Genomic DNA, 15945 nt, shown 5'->3' with positions numbered 1-15945 from the left:
TATATTGTATTTAGATAGAAGCTAGCGAGCTAACTTCCTGCTAACTTCTAACTCGTTAAATGTCATAAATTCCGTTTTCATGGATGCCTGGATGGTAAACTCGATTGTTACACCTGGTAGAGCAGAACGCTGATCATTTTATTAAAGATGAAAGACTTTAGACAGTTTTTCAACTCTCAGTAATGCCATAGTGATGGTTTGATATATGGACCTGCAGCGGAGTTTAGGCCCAGACACGGCTAGTGACGTCAGACTTAACGACCGGATAGTACCCATGCCCATCACTCAAGGAAACAAGATGCCCACTGCAGAAGTGCTGCTCACTGATGTGTTTTTGACAAAGTGGGTGTCTATGACAGCCACATCCAGCCAATGTTATTATTGTCATCTACCAGCTGAATGTGACAACACTGATGATGTGATGCAACTTTCTCTCTTTAGGTGGTGAAACATACATTCTGTATTTTCGCTGAGGGTTGTTGAGAAGCCATCTGATGACCCACAGAACTGCCAGGACCAGACGGTGGGCTAGTCCATGACTTCAGAGGCAGCAGAGGAAAGGAAGACACTGGGGATGCAAAGAAGAGAATCCTGAAACACACAAAAACACTGAACATTAGCATCCAAAAAAAACTTCAGTTGGCGAGTCTGTGGAGCAAACTCTGTGACAATCAGCACTTCTTGGTTTTCAAGTATTGCTTACAAAGGTGTTTTTAGGTTCATTACCATGCTGCAAAATGAATGCATCTCCACAAAGATGCAAACCTGAACACGTCTCTGATGACTGGAGTGCTACTTCTCTCTTGTCAAGGTGGAGTGGATTTGAAGCAGGTGGCCAACTCCAGAGAAGGCAAATAAATGAATAAATAAATCATTTTGCAAGTGTGGTGAAGTGATTTAGAGACCACTACTCATTTTCCAAGACCACAACTAGACTATATTTTTGTTGATTTGGGGTGTTGCTATTTTCATTTTACAAATGTGGTTTGTGATAAAGTTTTTCCACCTCTCTGTGACTAAAATGTGATTTAATTTTGTATTTACTTTACTTGTGATGCTTGTGCTTTGGACAGCTGACCCAGCATCCTTAAAAGTGCCATGCGCTGCCCACTTATGAACCTTAAGTGTAGCTACAAATGGGACCCATTTGCTAAGAATAATGATCCACTTTCTGTCACTCTCACTTACTAACACCTATCACAACACTAATTAGTTAACAAGGTTTGACTGGAATAACAGGTGAACAACAGCTACAAATTAATTCACTTAAACAAATCTCTAGCGACTTAATCAATGCTTGAGTGGCATCTGATTCTTTTTCATATGCACTGCATGTGCCCTGAACTTTTATAGACATCACCCAGGAGAGCTGTGTGTGAACGCCTAGCGGCAACTTCCAGGGCTGAAAAATAAAGCCAACATGAGTGCCAAAAACTTGAGGCTGAGTCTAAAAGTGAGTCAACTGCCAAACACTCCAAATTAAAATGCCCAATGTAATGCATACTTCTGGATACTGGAGTAAGAGGCGTGGTTGCTTTGATTGACAGGCGTCCTGGCTTTACTTGCACTAATTAAAGTCAGTAAACTGGACCTCTGTCGATGGTGTTGGTGCCCTTGGGAGCATTTTTAATGGAATTATCTGACACATGGCTTACTGAGCGGTGAAGCCTGTCCAAGAAGTTTGTGCTTCAGCTTTCAAGAGTGAATTTCTAGTATTTTCCTCTGAATTACCTCTAATCGCCACAGATGTTTCCCTGTGTGTTGTATCTGTGGAGTTTAGTTAAGCAGCTTGGTACACAGGCATGCTGGTGTTACCCTCCCAACATTAGCAGTTTAGTGTTGGGTTGCAGATGTGTGATTAGGCAATATAGCATATGTACACAAGAAGTGAGAGGACAGTAAGCAATAAGTCCCAGTTCAAATACAGCAGTGACTATTACGCTATCCTCCAATGGGTCACACCAACCAACGCCTCTCTCCACCCTTTCAGCACAGCACTGTGAAGTGCTGAGGAGTTAGTGTGAAAGCTAAGTGCTACTAAAATATCCTTCAGTGTCATGCATTATTCACATCAACAGAAGAAAGGTTCATAAACTCCATGTATCTTGTTTATTTGTACAAACTCAAAATTTGGCGAGAGCACTCTACGTTACCTCGAAATCTGAGACAATCCTCACTTTTAGTTTGAACTTGAATTTTTAATAAAAGGCACATTGACCTCAGGTTATATGGAATTACAGCATTTAAGACAGGTATTGAATATGTCACCAATTTTCTAAGTAAATATATTTCTAAATGTGCTATTGACATTAAATCCTCACCAGATGTTGATAACAACCCATCGACTCCACTCAAGCATAGAAATCAGACTATCAAACCACAGATCTGAGCTGGTATCATGACTTCCTGTGCCTTTTTGCATCACCCTTTATTCATGTGTTAAATACATTTTTCCTTTGTCATTTCTCATTGTTACACATACCTTAACTGGCCATTTATGTCTGCCCTCCAGGTTTGATTTCTTTGCATGTGTGAATTTGATGGGTTACCAACATCTGTTGAGAATTTCATGCCAGTAGCACCTTTAGAAATACATTTGCTTAGAAAATTAGTGGCGTGTTCAATACTTATTTTGCTCAGTGTATATGGTTTGAAAAGAGGAGTCAAAGAAGCCATCTATGTCCACTGTGAACGACCCTCTTTGAACAGAGGCGGTGGCTTATGACACCAACTGTCTGCCATCTATAATCAAGTTTTGAGATCCCTTCCCAGACGCCTTAATGCCCACTGACATCCGGGGCCTTTTGACATCAGGAAATCACATGATAGGGTGGGGCTAGGTTTCACAATGAGTTCACCTGAAACCTTGGGTGATTGTGACCTACACCCATTTTCCCACCTTGGCTCGTGTGATTAGTTAGAGGATTGTTAGCGGGTCTATTTCCCTCTTGGGGGGGACACTCCCATAGGGCTTATATCTGGGACTCTACCATTTAACCTTAGAACTGAAGAAGGTGAAGCATCGTCAAGCAACTTAAAGAAGTCCAGATGTTTTCTTTCCAAGCTCCTTAGACTACAATAACCTGGATGACTGAGAACCTTCACAGACAATGTATTTTAGACTTGTTAACAGTCACTCTCAAAGGTTCATGCTGGATCCTGACTAACTTTCAATAAAAGTGCACACTTCTGACCAAATGAATTACCACCTCTCCAATCTAGTGCACTCCAGAGGGGTTCATCTGCCATTTACGATTAATAGTTCAAAATGTAAGTGTTAACATTTGGAGTTGCTAAAAAACACTTGGGTATTAGGAGCCCACAAACAGACCATCAGTCTTACGATGAATGAATGGTGAAATGCTTTGCCGCCTCAGCTCCAGCTTTCCTTTGTTTATAATTCTTTCACTGGTGGATTGGTGACACTGACAGGAAAAAAAATCATTTTTGTCTAAGTAGATGTTCTTCTGTTTCACATCTGACTATGGGAAGCGTCGTATGGCATGACCAATCACAGAAGGTGCTTCCCATAGATAAAAAAAAATCTCACTTGAATTTCAGAGAACTAGGGTTAGCTTGGTAACCTTAGAAAGCTTTATTTTAATAATATGCAATAATATTTTACAGTATTATTATAGCTGTTAATTCATGTCCAGAATACTTCTTTTGTTTCTAAAACTACTGAGAGGTTAAAAAAAAGACTTTTCATAGTTTCCAAAAGAAGCTCACCAGTCCCAATATATGTTGAGTACATGCTGAACTTTCGACGCCTGCTAGTAAGTACCCTTTTATGCCAGTACTCTATACATCTGTCTCAGAGAGAAACTCGTTTGCTGCAAGCTGTATGTTCTGTAACTTTGATCTTGTGGTCTGAACACTTCTACTTGCAGGCTAGAAGTGAAAAAAAAACAAAAAAAAACTTGTGGTCTTGCAACAGCCACTATCTCTAAGTGTTTGTGTTCACTCTCCCTCAACTTTCGAGTAGCAGACAGATACGCAAATAACAGAATAGAGTCAAAGTGTGTATTTTAACTGCATTTACAAAACTAAATTAATTAGATATAGAGTTTAGCTCAGTTACAAGTTTTGATAGACAACAACTTAATTATTATCAACAGACCAACCCATGGAGTTGACGGATCCACCCTACAGAGAGTAATTCGTTCCTAATGTTTATAACTGAAATACCAAAGATGCTTTTTATTGGGTGGCATTTAAGATGATTTATCGAACTATACACCACCAGTAAATAAAGCTACCTGCGTGAATCCTTTACTTAACGGCCCTTATAGCCACTGAATTTTAATGAACCTTTTAAGAAATGAGGCATTATTTTTGAACTTATTTTTTTACCTCAACACTAAGCTAATACTCACACTCGGGGTCCCACCCACTACTTCCGTTGATATGTTTAACACTGCGTATTGGGTGATTAAAATGTGTGAAATTAGGTAACTGTGAGTGAATCTAAAAAAAAAAAAAAACACCTAAGGAAAAAGTGCAGTTCTCTCTTTGCGAATAGTTAAATGGACAGGAAAAATCAATTCAACGCAATTTGTTCCACACAGATTATTTGTCATCTATTAAAGATGTCATTTTCCATAAATTACGCCATTATGTGAAAATGTGCCACCAGCCTCTTTTCTTTCCATGATGTGCATGTGTATGTAACCATTTTACAGCGAGAGGATGAGTTATAGCTGAGATAATTGTCTCCATAGTGAGCGCTGATCGCCCACGTGCAAGGCTGATACACAGCAGGTGGGAGGTGAACATACTGTACAAACACTCACACTCTACTCTTTGCACTGCATCTGCTCCATAACTGGAAAATAGCCAGGCAGCAAACCCTATATGAGGTCAGCAGCAGTGCATGCATGTGCAGTTATGCTCTCAAACAGGATTTTCAAAAGCCTGCCCCTGTTCTGATTAAGATTTCCAGCTTTTTTAAATGTGATTTAATGTAGCTGTCAGATTACACAACCAATTGGTTACACGCTTTGCAGACTGTTAGATTTCATTAATTTTCAGTTTGTTCATGGGTTATATGGCCATAAAAATGCCCTGTCTGCTTCCACTTTGGATTTTGATTGCCTCCTCCTTACAGCATGCTTTCAACAACCACCAAGCACTGTTTCTAATCAGAGGAGAGCAAACACACATACGGTATACTATTCAGAGGAGGGAACAAAAAAAATACACATTACACAAGAAATACTCTATTTTGGTCCATTGATGGCATTGTCACTGGAAAAAATTGTATATATAAGTGGTGAAAAGAAAGAAAAGCTTTGTAAAGCTGATTTCACAATCCAGTACCTACCAATGACACTAGATGAATGTCGGTAATTTTTATAAGCTGCTTGTTATTACATCCAAAGAAATAATTTAGCATCAGGTGAAACTACATTGAAGAGAACTACACAGTTTGTATTACAACAGAAAATACTGTGCACTCGGCAGAATTGTAGCACAAAGCTGTCAATTTCCCATTAATTTCAAATATTAAATATTACGATTTTATGTTTATCTCTCAGAAGAAGACAGAAAACACACACACAAACAAAGTCCAGGTTTGGTGCATGTTTTAACAAATTTTGCTCTTTAAAACAACATATAAACATCAGTATCCAAATTATCTCATGGCACTCTGGCTCAGCAGGAAGACTGGCATGTCTTTCATTACCTCTCCATACTCCAAATCTAGCTTGGTTTGATCTGATTGGGCTGATCTGAAACATTCTTCTCTGAGAAGGTGATTCACGGTGCCATGTCACACATCACCAGCCTTCAGCTAGCTATGAGAAACAACCAGTTTTGCCTTCTCAGTTCATCGCCACCCATTAGAAAACCAAAAAAGGGGGAAAAGATTCCAATCTTTTTAATTAAAATGCTCAAATTTCCCCATTGATGCATTATGTCAATATCATCCTTTTGATATTCACAAGTTAGTTAAAACTGCAAAGCCCTAATTTCACGCCACACCTCCACACAGATCAACACTTGTCACATAGCTGTGTCTGAGTGTGCATGGGTCTGCGGTAGGCTGCCACAAACGATTATTTTGATAGTCGACTAGTCACCGATTATTTTTGCGATTAGTCGACTAATCAGATCATGCATCCATTGGACGTAAAACGTACAGCTTATTGCACCAGCATGCATCTGCTCTTATATAACTATCATTAGCTTGCAGCTTGAAGTGTTTAAGGTATGTGCTAACCAAAAATAAAGACAAGATGATAGTTTATTAAACTTGTTATTAAATTTGCAGATTGTCTCGGTGGAGTTTAATACACTCAGCCGTCTGCTCCTTGCTCCCTAATATATAACAGGACATTGGAGTAAATTCTCGATCATTTCACATTTCTGTTTAATCAGTTTTCTGCTTGATGTTTATTCAGCGGTGTAAAAACTATAACTTTAATCTCAGCCCAACCGATTTACTCAGGAACAAATAAAACATTGAAAAAAGCCAAACAATAACATTTTTAAGTTATCTAAGTGACTCATATATCATGTTTAACCTGAGTAGCGAAAGACCGTGGGAGGTCTGAAAACAATGTGCCGGGAGTTCGGTGTTCTCACCGGCTCTAGTGAGCCGTGAACCCCCGACTAGCTACCGAGGTGGTGGGTAACAGACGTCTCCGAAAACGTCAGAGCACTTTTGCAAATATGCGGTGTCTTGATAAATCGAGCCAACATTTGAAGTTTACACAGCTACATTCTCGCCTTAAAATATCTTAAAAGTTTATTTCGTGACACAGAAAGAGTTATATTAAAACTAAGTAGCTGCCGCCATTGTTGGAAACTGGAATTGGCTGGGCCACGCTATGAATTCTGGGATAGGTTGGGCCACGAAGGATACACCCGACCCATCCTTCAAATCTGGGGAAAAGGAGGACGCATTTATCGGCCGCATTTGTCAGAGTCTTCGAATTCGGACAGCCTTCGTTGCGTTGCTGTGACGTAATCGGCCTACAAATACGGCCTCTGAAGGATGCGGCCCCTGAATTTGGACACAACTATGATACCGGAGACTGCTTCTTCTTCTTCTTCTTCAGTGTTTAACGGCAGCTGGCATCCTTGTAGATGCATTTCTGCCATCTTCTTTTTCAGTCCGTTATTACACTCTTAAATCCTACTACTTCTTCCTGTATCTTTCAGCATCTTACAAAGCTTCAAACGACGTGTCGACTATTAAATTAGCCATCGACGATTTTGATAGTTGACGTAATCGTGACTAGTCAACTAATCGTGGCAACCCTAGTCTGCACCACACAAGCTTATGCCTTGTCTTCTGTATGATTTGGACTTCATGTGTGTGCATGTAAATATTCGTGTGTGCGTATGTGTAGTTTTTAAGCTTGACATGATAAATGAGAGATAGATCACACTGTAAGAGTGCAGATTTTCTCAGAGTAGAAACTTGTCAGTCACAACGTAGACCTGTCCTGAAGCCCACCGTACCTTATCCACTTCTCACTCTTGGGATCTTAATTAATAAAATGACCATCATGTTGGTACAGCTTAAAACTAGACATTAAACTCATCAGGAAAATATTTACTGAAGACACGGATCAAAGGAGTTAAGGCATAATTTCCTGAAGGCCAAACCATTAGAAAGAATGTAGGATTAAGGCATGTTTTGCATAAACAGCCAAAGTTAAGAGAGCAAAGTTTCTGAGCAATGTTTTTCACCTACTTTCTCACCAGCTCTGCTCTTTCCCTCTTCTCCGTCACGTTTGTGTCAGCATCTAACACTTTCTATTTTACCGACTGAGCTACTATCTGTGCACTGTTGTTTACCCTAATAATGTTATCCATCTTAGGATCCTGAGGTTTAAAGTCATTAGAGTTAACGTCACTGGTACGTTTGTTTGCACATTTGGCATCTGCTAACTTTCCCGAAACAGCAGATGCTGAAAGTGCAAACTAAAGAGTTTGTAACCTCACAGAGAGAGGAATCGAGAGCACGCCAGGCGTTGTCCTAGTCGACCGTCGGCCCACCTCTGCAGCGCTTCTGCATAGTTGCTCCTCAGTAGTGCAAAATTTGGGCTAAACACTATAACATTGCTGTGGTAACTTCCCAAAATAAAAGTGCTAGAATATTTTTTGGTCCTTTTGTCTTTTTTTTTGGTAAGACAATCTAGCTCATAAAGGAACGTGAGGGAGAGAGTGAGGGGGCAAAGACACACAGAAAACAACCCAGGGTGCACTCAAAGGAGGCTGCAGGAGGGGCTTGGCTTTGCTATAGGGATACCTGTAAAGGTGCTAGATTTATGAGATCTTAATTATGCACTATCTACAATCCTGCACTTATATTCATGCATCAACTACAAAAGCACATTTACATGTAATTTTCATGTGGACGTGTCAATATTGAGGTAAAGACAAGTAATTCTTCACTGTCAAAGCAATGGTGTTTGCAACTGAGCTATCATTAGCTAGCTATCTAAGGCCTCAGTCTCATAGGCCGAAAGAACAATCAGTAACCTACTGACATGCTCTGGTTGGTAGGAAAAATGTGTATTCTCCATCCAGTTGGCCAGTGGTTGCTGGCTGTCACTGGGGCAACCAAGCAACCTCTAGGAATCACTTAGCAATTGGAATCCATGAGCAATTGAGCAATGAGCAACTCCCCAATGAGCAGTGGTTACCAGGGGGATCCCTGACTGTTCTCTGAGCTTGCGTGACTGGTGCTTTAGCAAACAGTTTCATAGCTATTCCCAGCAACCACTCCAGAATCAGTTGGGGAATACTCACTTCCTTTAGCCATGTGTGACAGGGGCCTATCACCGATCCATCAGCTACCAGTTTCAGGGTCCCTGTAGTCAGCCCTGTTGGCCAGTACTGACAAGGCAGTAGCAGTACATCTGATACATTCTCCTCTTAGAAGTTGATTTATGGCACCAGGTCACGCATCACCAGCCTTCAGCTAGCTATGACAAAGTTCATCGCCTTAACATTGGTTTCCACCTAATACGAAAAGAATTCAACATTTTTAGTCTGACGATGGTGGATGAAACCTTTTTATAAAGACTTAGTGTGACATGGTGACAATCTACTGCTAAACTTGCCCATGGCAGAACATCTGGTGTCAGTCTTCAACCCAATGCCAGCATGAGAGGAGACTGTTTTTCCTTTCCTTTTCTCTTTATAAATGTACATATAAATGATCAACTTTGATTTACAATTTCTTCTGATCTGATCTTTGTTTTTCTGCTGATTGCTCATTGTGCGATGTGTCTTCTTGTTAAAGAAAACTGACTGATTGGCTCAAACAAAGATTTTTGGTCGATAAACATTTGTTACTGTTGCAAAGAAAATGACATTCATAAATAAATAACAATGCAATCACAGAGGCTGACTCAGCGCATACTGCTCATAAACAACCTGTTCACTATATAGTTTCCCATCAGTATACTAGTTCAGTGTCAGCAGAACATCTGAAACCTAAAACCTGAGCCTGGTTTATAAAACAGTGGCATGAGACCCATGCATCACGGTTGGATGGAAGATGTGGGCTCGTTGTTTAAACACAAATTTAATCAAATCAGTCTTCAAAGTGTGCAATCCCTCCACTAGTGGTTGGAATATTTTGGATTCTTCAAGGCAAGCAGGGAATAAAATCTTATATTCTGGCCCGCAGAAGCAGCTTCCTCAAGCCAACTGTGGCTTCATCACCAGCGTGTGAGCTGAGCTGCAGTTAGCAGTTTCAGGAACCGACAGGCCCAAACTGCTGCGCTCAACACTGGTAGATAAACACCCTATGATCCCCCTCTCTGGAGTTCATGAGTGTGTGTGAATGCAAAATATGCACACGTTTTCCTGTTTGTGTGGAACACTGTGGCATGTTCACTCAGTGTTCCCTCGGCGTGTTTACCAATCTCAAAGCTAACGGAGCAAGTGCTTCCACAAAGGGCTGCCAAAACACAGAAGACAGCTAATAAAGGATGGCATTCATTCTAACCCAGTACTTATTCACATGCCTGTGCACAGCAAAATGTCAAGCCACCCTCTCAGTTATGGTCTGAGAGAAACACAAAAACAAGCCCGTTATTTTTGCAACAATGGACACAGCTCAGACATTTTAATATAGTACAAGATGAAAACAGCAAAAGCAAACAACAACAGCAACAGCTATTATTGATGAAGCCAATACATAAATGCACAGACTGGCAAAATACAGTAATGGAAAAACATTTAACTCGGGGTAATTATATGTCGGAGAAACAAATGAGTACGGCTCCAGGAAAACAGTTCATTTCCACCTTGCATCGGTACAGAATAATCAACGTAGTCCATTAGCATGCTTCAAAATTACAATGCACACATTCCTAGCATGGGAAATGCATGTAATGGGATATTATAATGTCTCGCCAAGCTAAACACTAAGCACTTTGACTGTCCTTGCTTGAGAGCACAAAATTTAATTAGCGAATTTCATTGCAGAGTGGTGGAAGTGCCACTTGCTATTCAGACTTTATATCAGTTAGCCAGACTCAATCTCTGTCCCTCCTTAATTGCAGCTATAATAACAACCTTGCAATTGTGGTGACTGCATACGTGCTTCAGGAGTGTGTGCATGCGCCTTCACGTCACAGACTGTAGATAAAAGATGGGCATCAGGTTAGCTTTATGGCCATCGTCATCGTAATTTCCTGGAGCTAGAAGTTACCATATTTTTGATGCGATCTATCAACGAATGAGGACAAATTTGTTAGAAAACTGCATAAATAAACTCTATGACTCCAATGCGCAAACACAGATGCCTGCTAATCCGTGCTAAAGCAGCCACTCACCAAAACTGGACCGATGACTTCTTCGATGTGCTGTTCCATGCAGCAGGCCGTATTATTTAGACAGTTAATGCGATTTTTTTTAAAAAGAAGAAGAAAACACTGCAAAAACCAACAGGCCCATGTCAAAGCAAATGTCAAAGCATGTCAATTCAAGTGGCCACATCTCTAACTTAAAACCTTAACAAAATCCAAACATGTGGGTTAAAAAAAGAATAGTACTAATATTTGATGCAGATGTTATGAAGGGAGAAATTAGCAATAGAGACCAAAACCATTTGAATCCCTGAACACGGACACTGCCTCAAGTGGCTTTTTAAAGAACTGCAGTTTTTTTTACTTCTACATTGGTTTCATTTTTCAAGGTCTCTGTTTGGTTTAAATGCGTATATCCCATCATCTAGACAGTATAATAGGTGGACTGTGGAATGCATGCTGTTTCAATCAATGCACTGGACAGCAGACGTCTTGACCAGGTGTCAGCTCATCATGGTAAATCATTTTGATTTTTGCGAGCACCCGCCATGTCTGTCTCTCCCTCTCCAATCAGCATCTGGGAGTGTGCTGTGTCCCTGCTTGGCCCTCCATAATACTTTATTCAGTAGCGGGACTTACCCTGCCATCAGAAAAACCAACAGATGACACGTCTTTGCAGGGATTTGAGAGCATCCCCACACTCAGAGAAATCAACTGCTGAGAAGCACTTCCATGGACAAGAATATGGAGGAAGAGGGTAAGCTGACAATGTGGAACGATGCGCTCTGTTTTACGTCAAACCCTAATTACTTTTGTTTAATGCAAGGCAAAATTTCTTGACCTCTTGACAGTGTCTATAATGAAGTGGCGTACAGTGTACACTCATACCATTACCTTTTGTTCTTCTCTCATAATTTAAACTTTAAAAAAAGCACACCTCTGCGCAGATTACTGTTAGCTGCTGTGAGAAAGATGCTGCCAGAAGCAATAATGTCACTTTGCATTTCATTACTGCGCTGCATACCGCCACCACAGCAAATTTATGTAGTGAAGAGATTTTGTCAATTAGCGCTAAAATGTATTATCACATTATTATTATTTGAGGTAAATTGTGATTAATGATGCACTCCACAACATGGATAATGTGCTGTTTACAGTACCTGAGGGACCTTGATCGTATAACACCAGTTAAAAGGTAAAAAAAAACAAAAAAAAACCCCCAAAAAAACAACTTACTATCAGGCTTTATTAAAGTTTACAAACAACTTTTCTGCTTTATGCTTGTTTTGGATTATTTACAGAGACAAAAACAAGAGTTCGCACCTCATACATCATTTTGGAGGGGTGTACTTAAACGGGGTAAGGAGCAGCCCGGTGCTGTTAATCAAATGCACTTGATTAAATGATCATCAGCAAGTGTGAGCACCTCTATAAAAGCATAAGTTTTGGCAGTTTATTAGTTTATTAGTGTGGAGCATTCAGATGTGCGTTGACACAATGCAACAATGTTCCCAGCAAATACACCCCAAGATCAGACTGTGTAATGCTCAGAGAAACTGCAAACAAACCCCGAGAGGTAGATCTTAAGACTCTACAGGCCTCAGACGGCATCTTAAATGTTAAAGTTCAAGGCAGTACAATTAGAAAAAAAAAAAGAAAAAGGAACACGCCAGCACAGCTTAGATTAGACAAGAAAGAGCAGCATCCACTTGACAGAAGAGACCAAATGAAACAGAAAATCAGCACATCAGAGCTAACACCTCATATAAACTGTCAACCACAGTGGTCAAGAGGTGATATTTGGGTTTATTTTGCTGCTACATGACCTGGGAATCTAGCAGTCATTGATTTGACTACGATAAGTATTCTAGAGTCAAATATGACGTCATCTGATCGCTAAAACTAAAAATGGTTCTGCACGAACCAGTTTTGGCCAATTTTTAGTCATTCAAGACAATGATCACAATTGCAGCAGCAAATCTATAACACAATGACTGAAAAAGAAAAAAATAAAGATGTTGCAATGTCCAAAAGTCCAAACCTCAACCTGACTGACAGGCTGTGGAAGGACCTTAACAAAGCTCTGCATAAATGAACATCCACAAACCACAATGAACTGAAGCAATGTTGTAAAGACGAGTGGACCAAAATTCCTTCACAAGAATTAAGAGACTGATAAAGTCATACAGAGTCTTTCCACAAAACTTTCCTTTTCACATGACTGTGGAGTGAAATTAAATTTCTGGTTCTGGCAGAGCTGAACACAGCTCAGCTGTGTGTACAGCGTGCACCGAAACAAAGAGCTGGTTGCTGAGAGGCACAGAACAAGATCATCACCCCTTAAAATGTCAGTCCCTTCAGCCTTCCTGCTGCAGCGGCCAATACCTCGTTTCCCGACTGGTTCCTTTTAGAAAGAATGCCACAAGCAGACAGCTGCGACTACAGACTGAAGCACTTCCAAAGCAGGAGCTTGACTTTTGTTGATTTGAAGAAAAAAGCCAAACAAAGGCAAACAAAAAACTTGCATTTGTGGATATAAATAGTACTTCGCAACCTACGTCAGGTATACTAAAGTCTTGCAGAGAGTGTTTCAAGCACGTAGGGTAAGATATGCACAGATTAGATATATAGAAATGCTTGTTGTCTGAATATGATGAATCTTCTGATGCCACGTGAGATAAGTGAAGCCAGCTGGTGTTTCCTGTTTGAGTTTCTGCTGAGGGAGAGTGTCCTCTGTTAGTGCTTGCTTTCACTATTCTCACAAGCTCAAAGGCCTGCAAGTCTTTGAGTACTCTCAGTTCTTGAGGATCTCTTGTACGATGGGTTAATAAGCTTTTCATCTCCTGCAGATTATCCAACTACACTGTTACTTTACTTGTCTATGACCAAAAAATGTATAAAGCAGGTTCGAATGATGTCCCTTCAATTCACTCTTTGAATTTCAGAACGACCACACAGTTATGGAAAGAGGATATACAGTACTTCAAAATATCTTGCTAGCCTGATTATTTCCATGATTTCATCTTGGTACCATGAGAAATCGGGAGAACAATACAGTGTAGGGCGCCCTTGTGCTGCTTTTACCCTTTGATGAATGGACTGAACGTGCCCTCTGAAGATGTCCTGTTGTACTGGGCACTGAGACGTTAGAGGCAAATCCATGTTGCAGTCTATGTTGAATTCACAGACCGGATCCAACACATCCCACAGATGATTACACTGAAACCCGCGGAGTCTGGAAACCAAGTCCACAACATAAACTATTTCGGGCCACTGCTACCAGGGAATACTGTTGCCATGAGCGGCTATATGCGACGAATGCAAGGATGAAAGATTTCCCAGGAGAACATTACCTAAAGCTTCATACTGCTTCTCCCAGTTTGCTTTTTTCCCCTAATGTGTATCCTTCTGCCATTTACTCCCAGAGTAAACAGTAACACTGCACCCAGATATCCACATGATATAGTTTGGTCCATAATTCCTTGGACAAAGACAGTTTTTTGCAGTTTTTTTTCTGTACATCACCACAGGAGCAAAGCCAATTTGTGATTGAAGTGATGGTACCAATGATGGTATCAATTTAAAAGGTTTTACGAGGATTTTGTTAAATGTTTAGTAATTAGAGTGATTTTTATACACAGTCTGCAGCATCATGGCTACACGAAGCCTGTTCATTTCATTCCTGCATGATAAATAAAGGAGATTTAATATCTGAAATTGATTCAAACTGCGACCTGTCCAGGGTGTACCCTGCCTCTCGCCCCAAGACAGCTGGGCTCCCCAGCATCGAAATGTCTGGCAGAGCTCATCAAGGGAGGAATGCAATTGTTCTTCATGGGTTCTAAACTTCAGGGAGTCATTAACTGCAAAATACTTTCAAGTATTAAAAGCAGTCTTTATGATTAAAATTACATTAAAGTATGTTTTACAATTAATGTTGAATTAATTCCTAAACAGTTAATGCAACCCTTTTGAGAAACCACTTGATTACTTGATTTAAAATCCACTGTGGTGGTGTACAGAGGTAAAACTGCAAAAACTGTGTCTCCGTCTGACAAATTATGGACGTAACTGTAAAAAACAACACAGAACTCATCAGACTGAGCCATCGCTCAGTGGCCTAGTTTGGATATTCAGGCCCATTGTAGATGATTTTGGCAACAGACAGGTCAAGATGGGCACGTATACCAGCCTGCACTTACAAAGCCCCTTATGAAGTTCTCTGTATATTCTGACAGCTTTCATTAGTATTAAGTCTTCAGCTATTTGCAAGACAGTAACTCTTCTGTGAAATTGGAGCGCAAACCCAGCCCTCTCTCCCCCAAAAGGATCAGTCAGCCTTTAACACCCTTGACACTGTCACCACTGGCTCTCCTTTTTTGTGCACATTTGGATAGGTACTGTCAAACCACTGCGAGAGCTGCTGTTTTGAAGATGCTCCTACCCAATCACCTACAAAAATCCCTGTTTGACAGATGTCTTTGTAACAATATAATCTATTATTAAAACAATACACTACACAGGCAAATAAGAAATTTCATGGTCATTCGAACAAGAAGGGAAACAGATAAAAAGATATTCTGACACCTGTTATATATCAAAATCTACATCACACAATACCAACATTGTACAGAGTTTCATCACTTTTGGATTGATTGTGTGGGAGGGTGCATGCATGGCTGTGCATGTACACTCAAGTAGGTGGAGAGGGCAGTATCACATAACCTTATCCTTAATATAGTACTCAAAATAAAAAATGTCAGGTATACAAACCCCTAGCGAGCATTTGTACCTTTATACTCTCCTTTGCTAAGCCCTTCCTAAACAGCCTCTGTCCAATATAAGGAACCCTAACAGGACAGTTAAGTTTTAATATGCAAAGATGCTGAAAAAGTATTCAAATAACTAATCATAACAGAACATAATCTTGGTATTAAATGAATATATATCACTCAAGTAAACTCGAGTGCAGTTTAAGAGACAATTAGGTTTACTAGCCAAACGAGATGAAGAGGGATGCCCAAGGAAACAATTTCAAAATACCCCTTGTTTGTTCTGATTCATAACATTTGTGGAAATTAACTGTTCTTCCAAAGATTTGCTTATTATTTGGTGGCCATCAGAATTATGATCAGGATAGAAATGTTTTGTCACAGGATGAAAGCGA

The 15945-nt window shown here is 40.2% G+C and overlaps 1 protein-coding gene across 1 annotated transcript in view; it reads right to left on the bottom strand.

Moving 5' to 3' along the window:
* The window catches only part of otud7a (OTU deubiquitinase 7A), a 45822-nt gene that overhangs the window by 25549 nt on the left and 4328 nt on the right, over positions 1-15945 (bottom strand). Inside the window, exon 2 of the mRNA XM_005928738.3 lies at positions 456-591. The gene's annotated coding sequence lies outside the window, so the exon portion shown is untranslated. The remainder of the gene's footprint in view (positions 1-455; positions 592-15945) is intronic.

This window comes from Haplochromis burtoni, unplaced genomic scaffold, assembly GCF_018398535.1.
Source record: "Haplochromis burtoni strain Fernald_Lab_line unplaced genomic scaffold, NCSU_Asbu1 Contig_114, whole genome shotgun sequence".
NCBI lineage: Eukaryota > Metazoa > Chordata > Actinopteri > Cichliformes > Cichlidae > Haplochromis > Haplochromis burtoni.
Note: the sequence above shows the minus strand (reverse complement) of the source record. Positions and strands in the feature narration are given on the sequence as shown.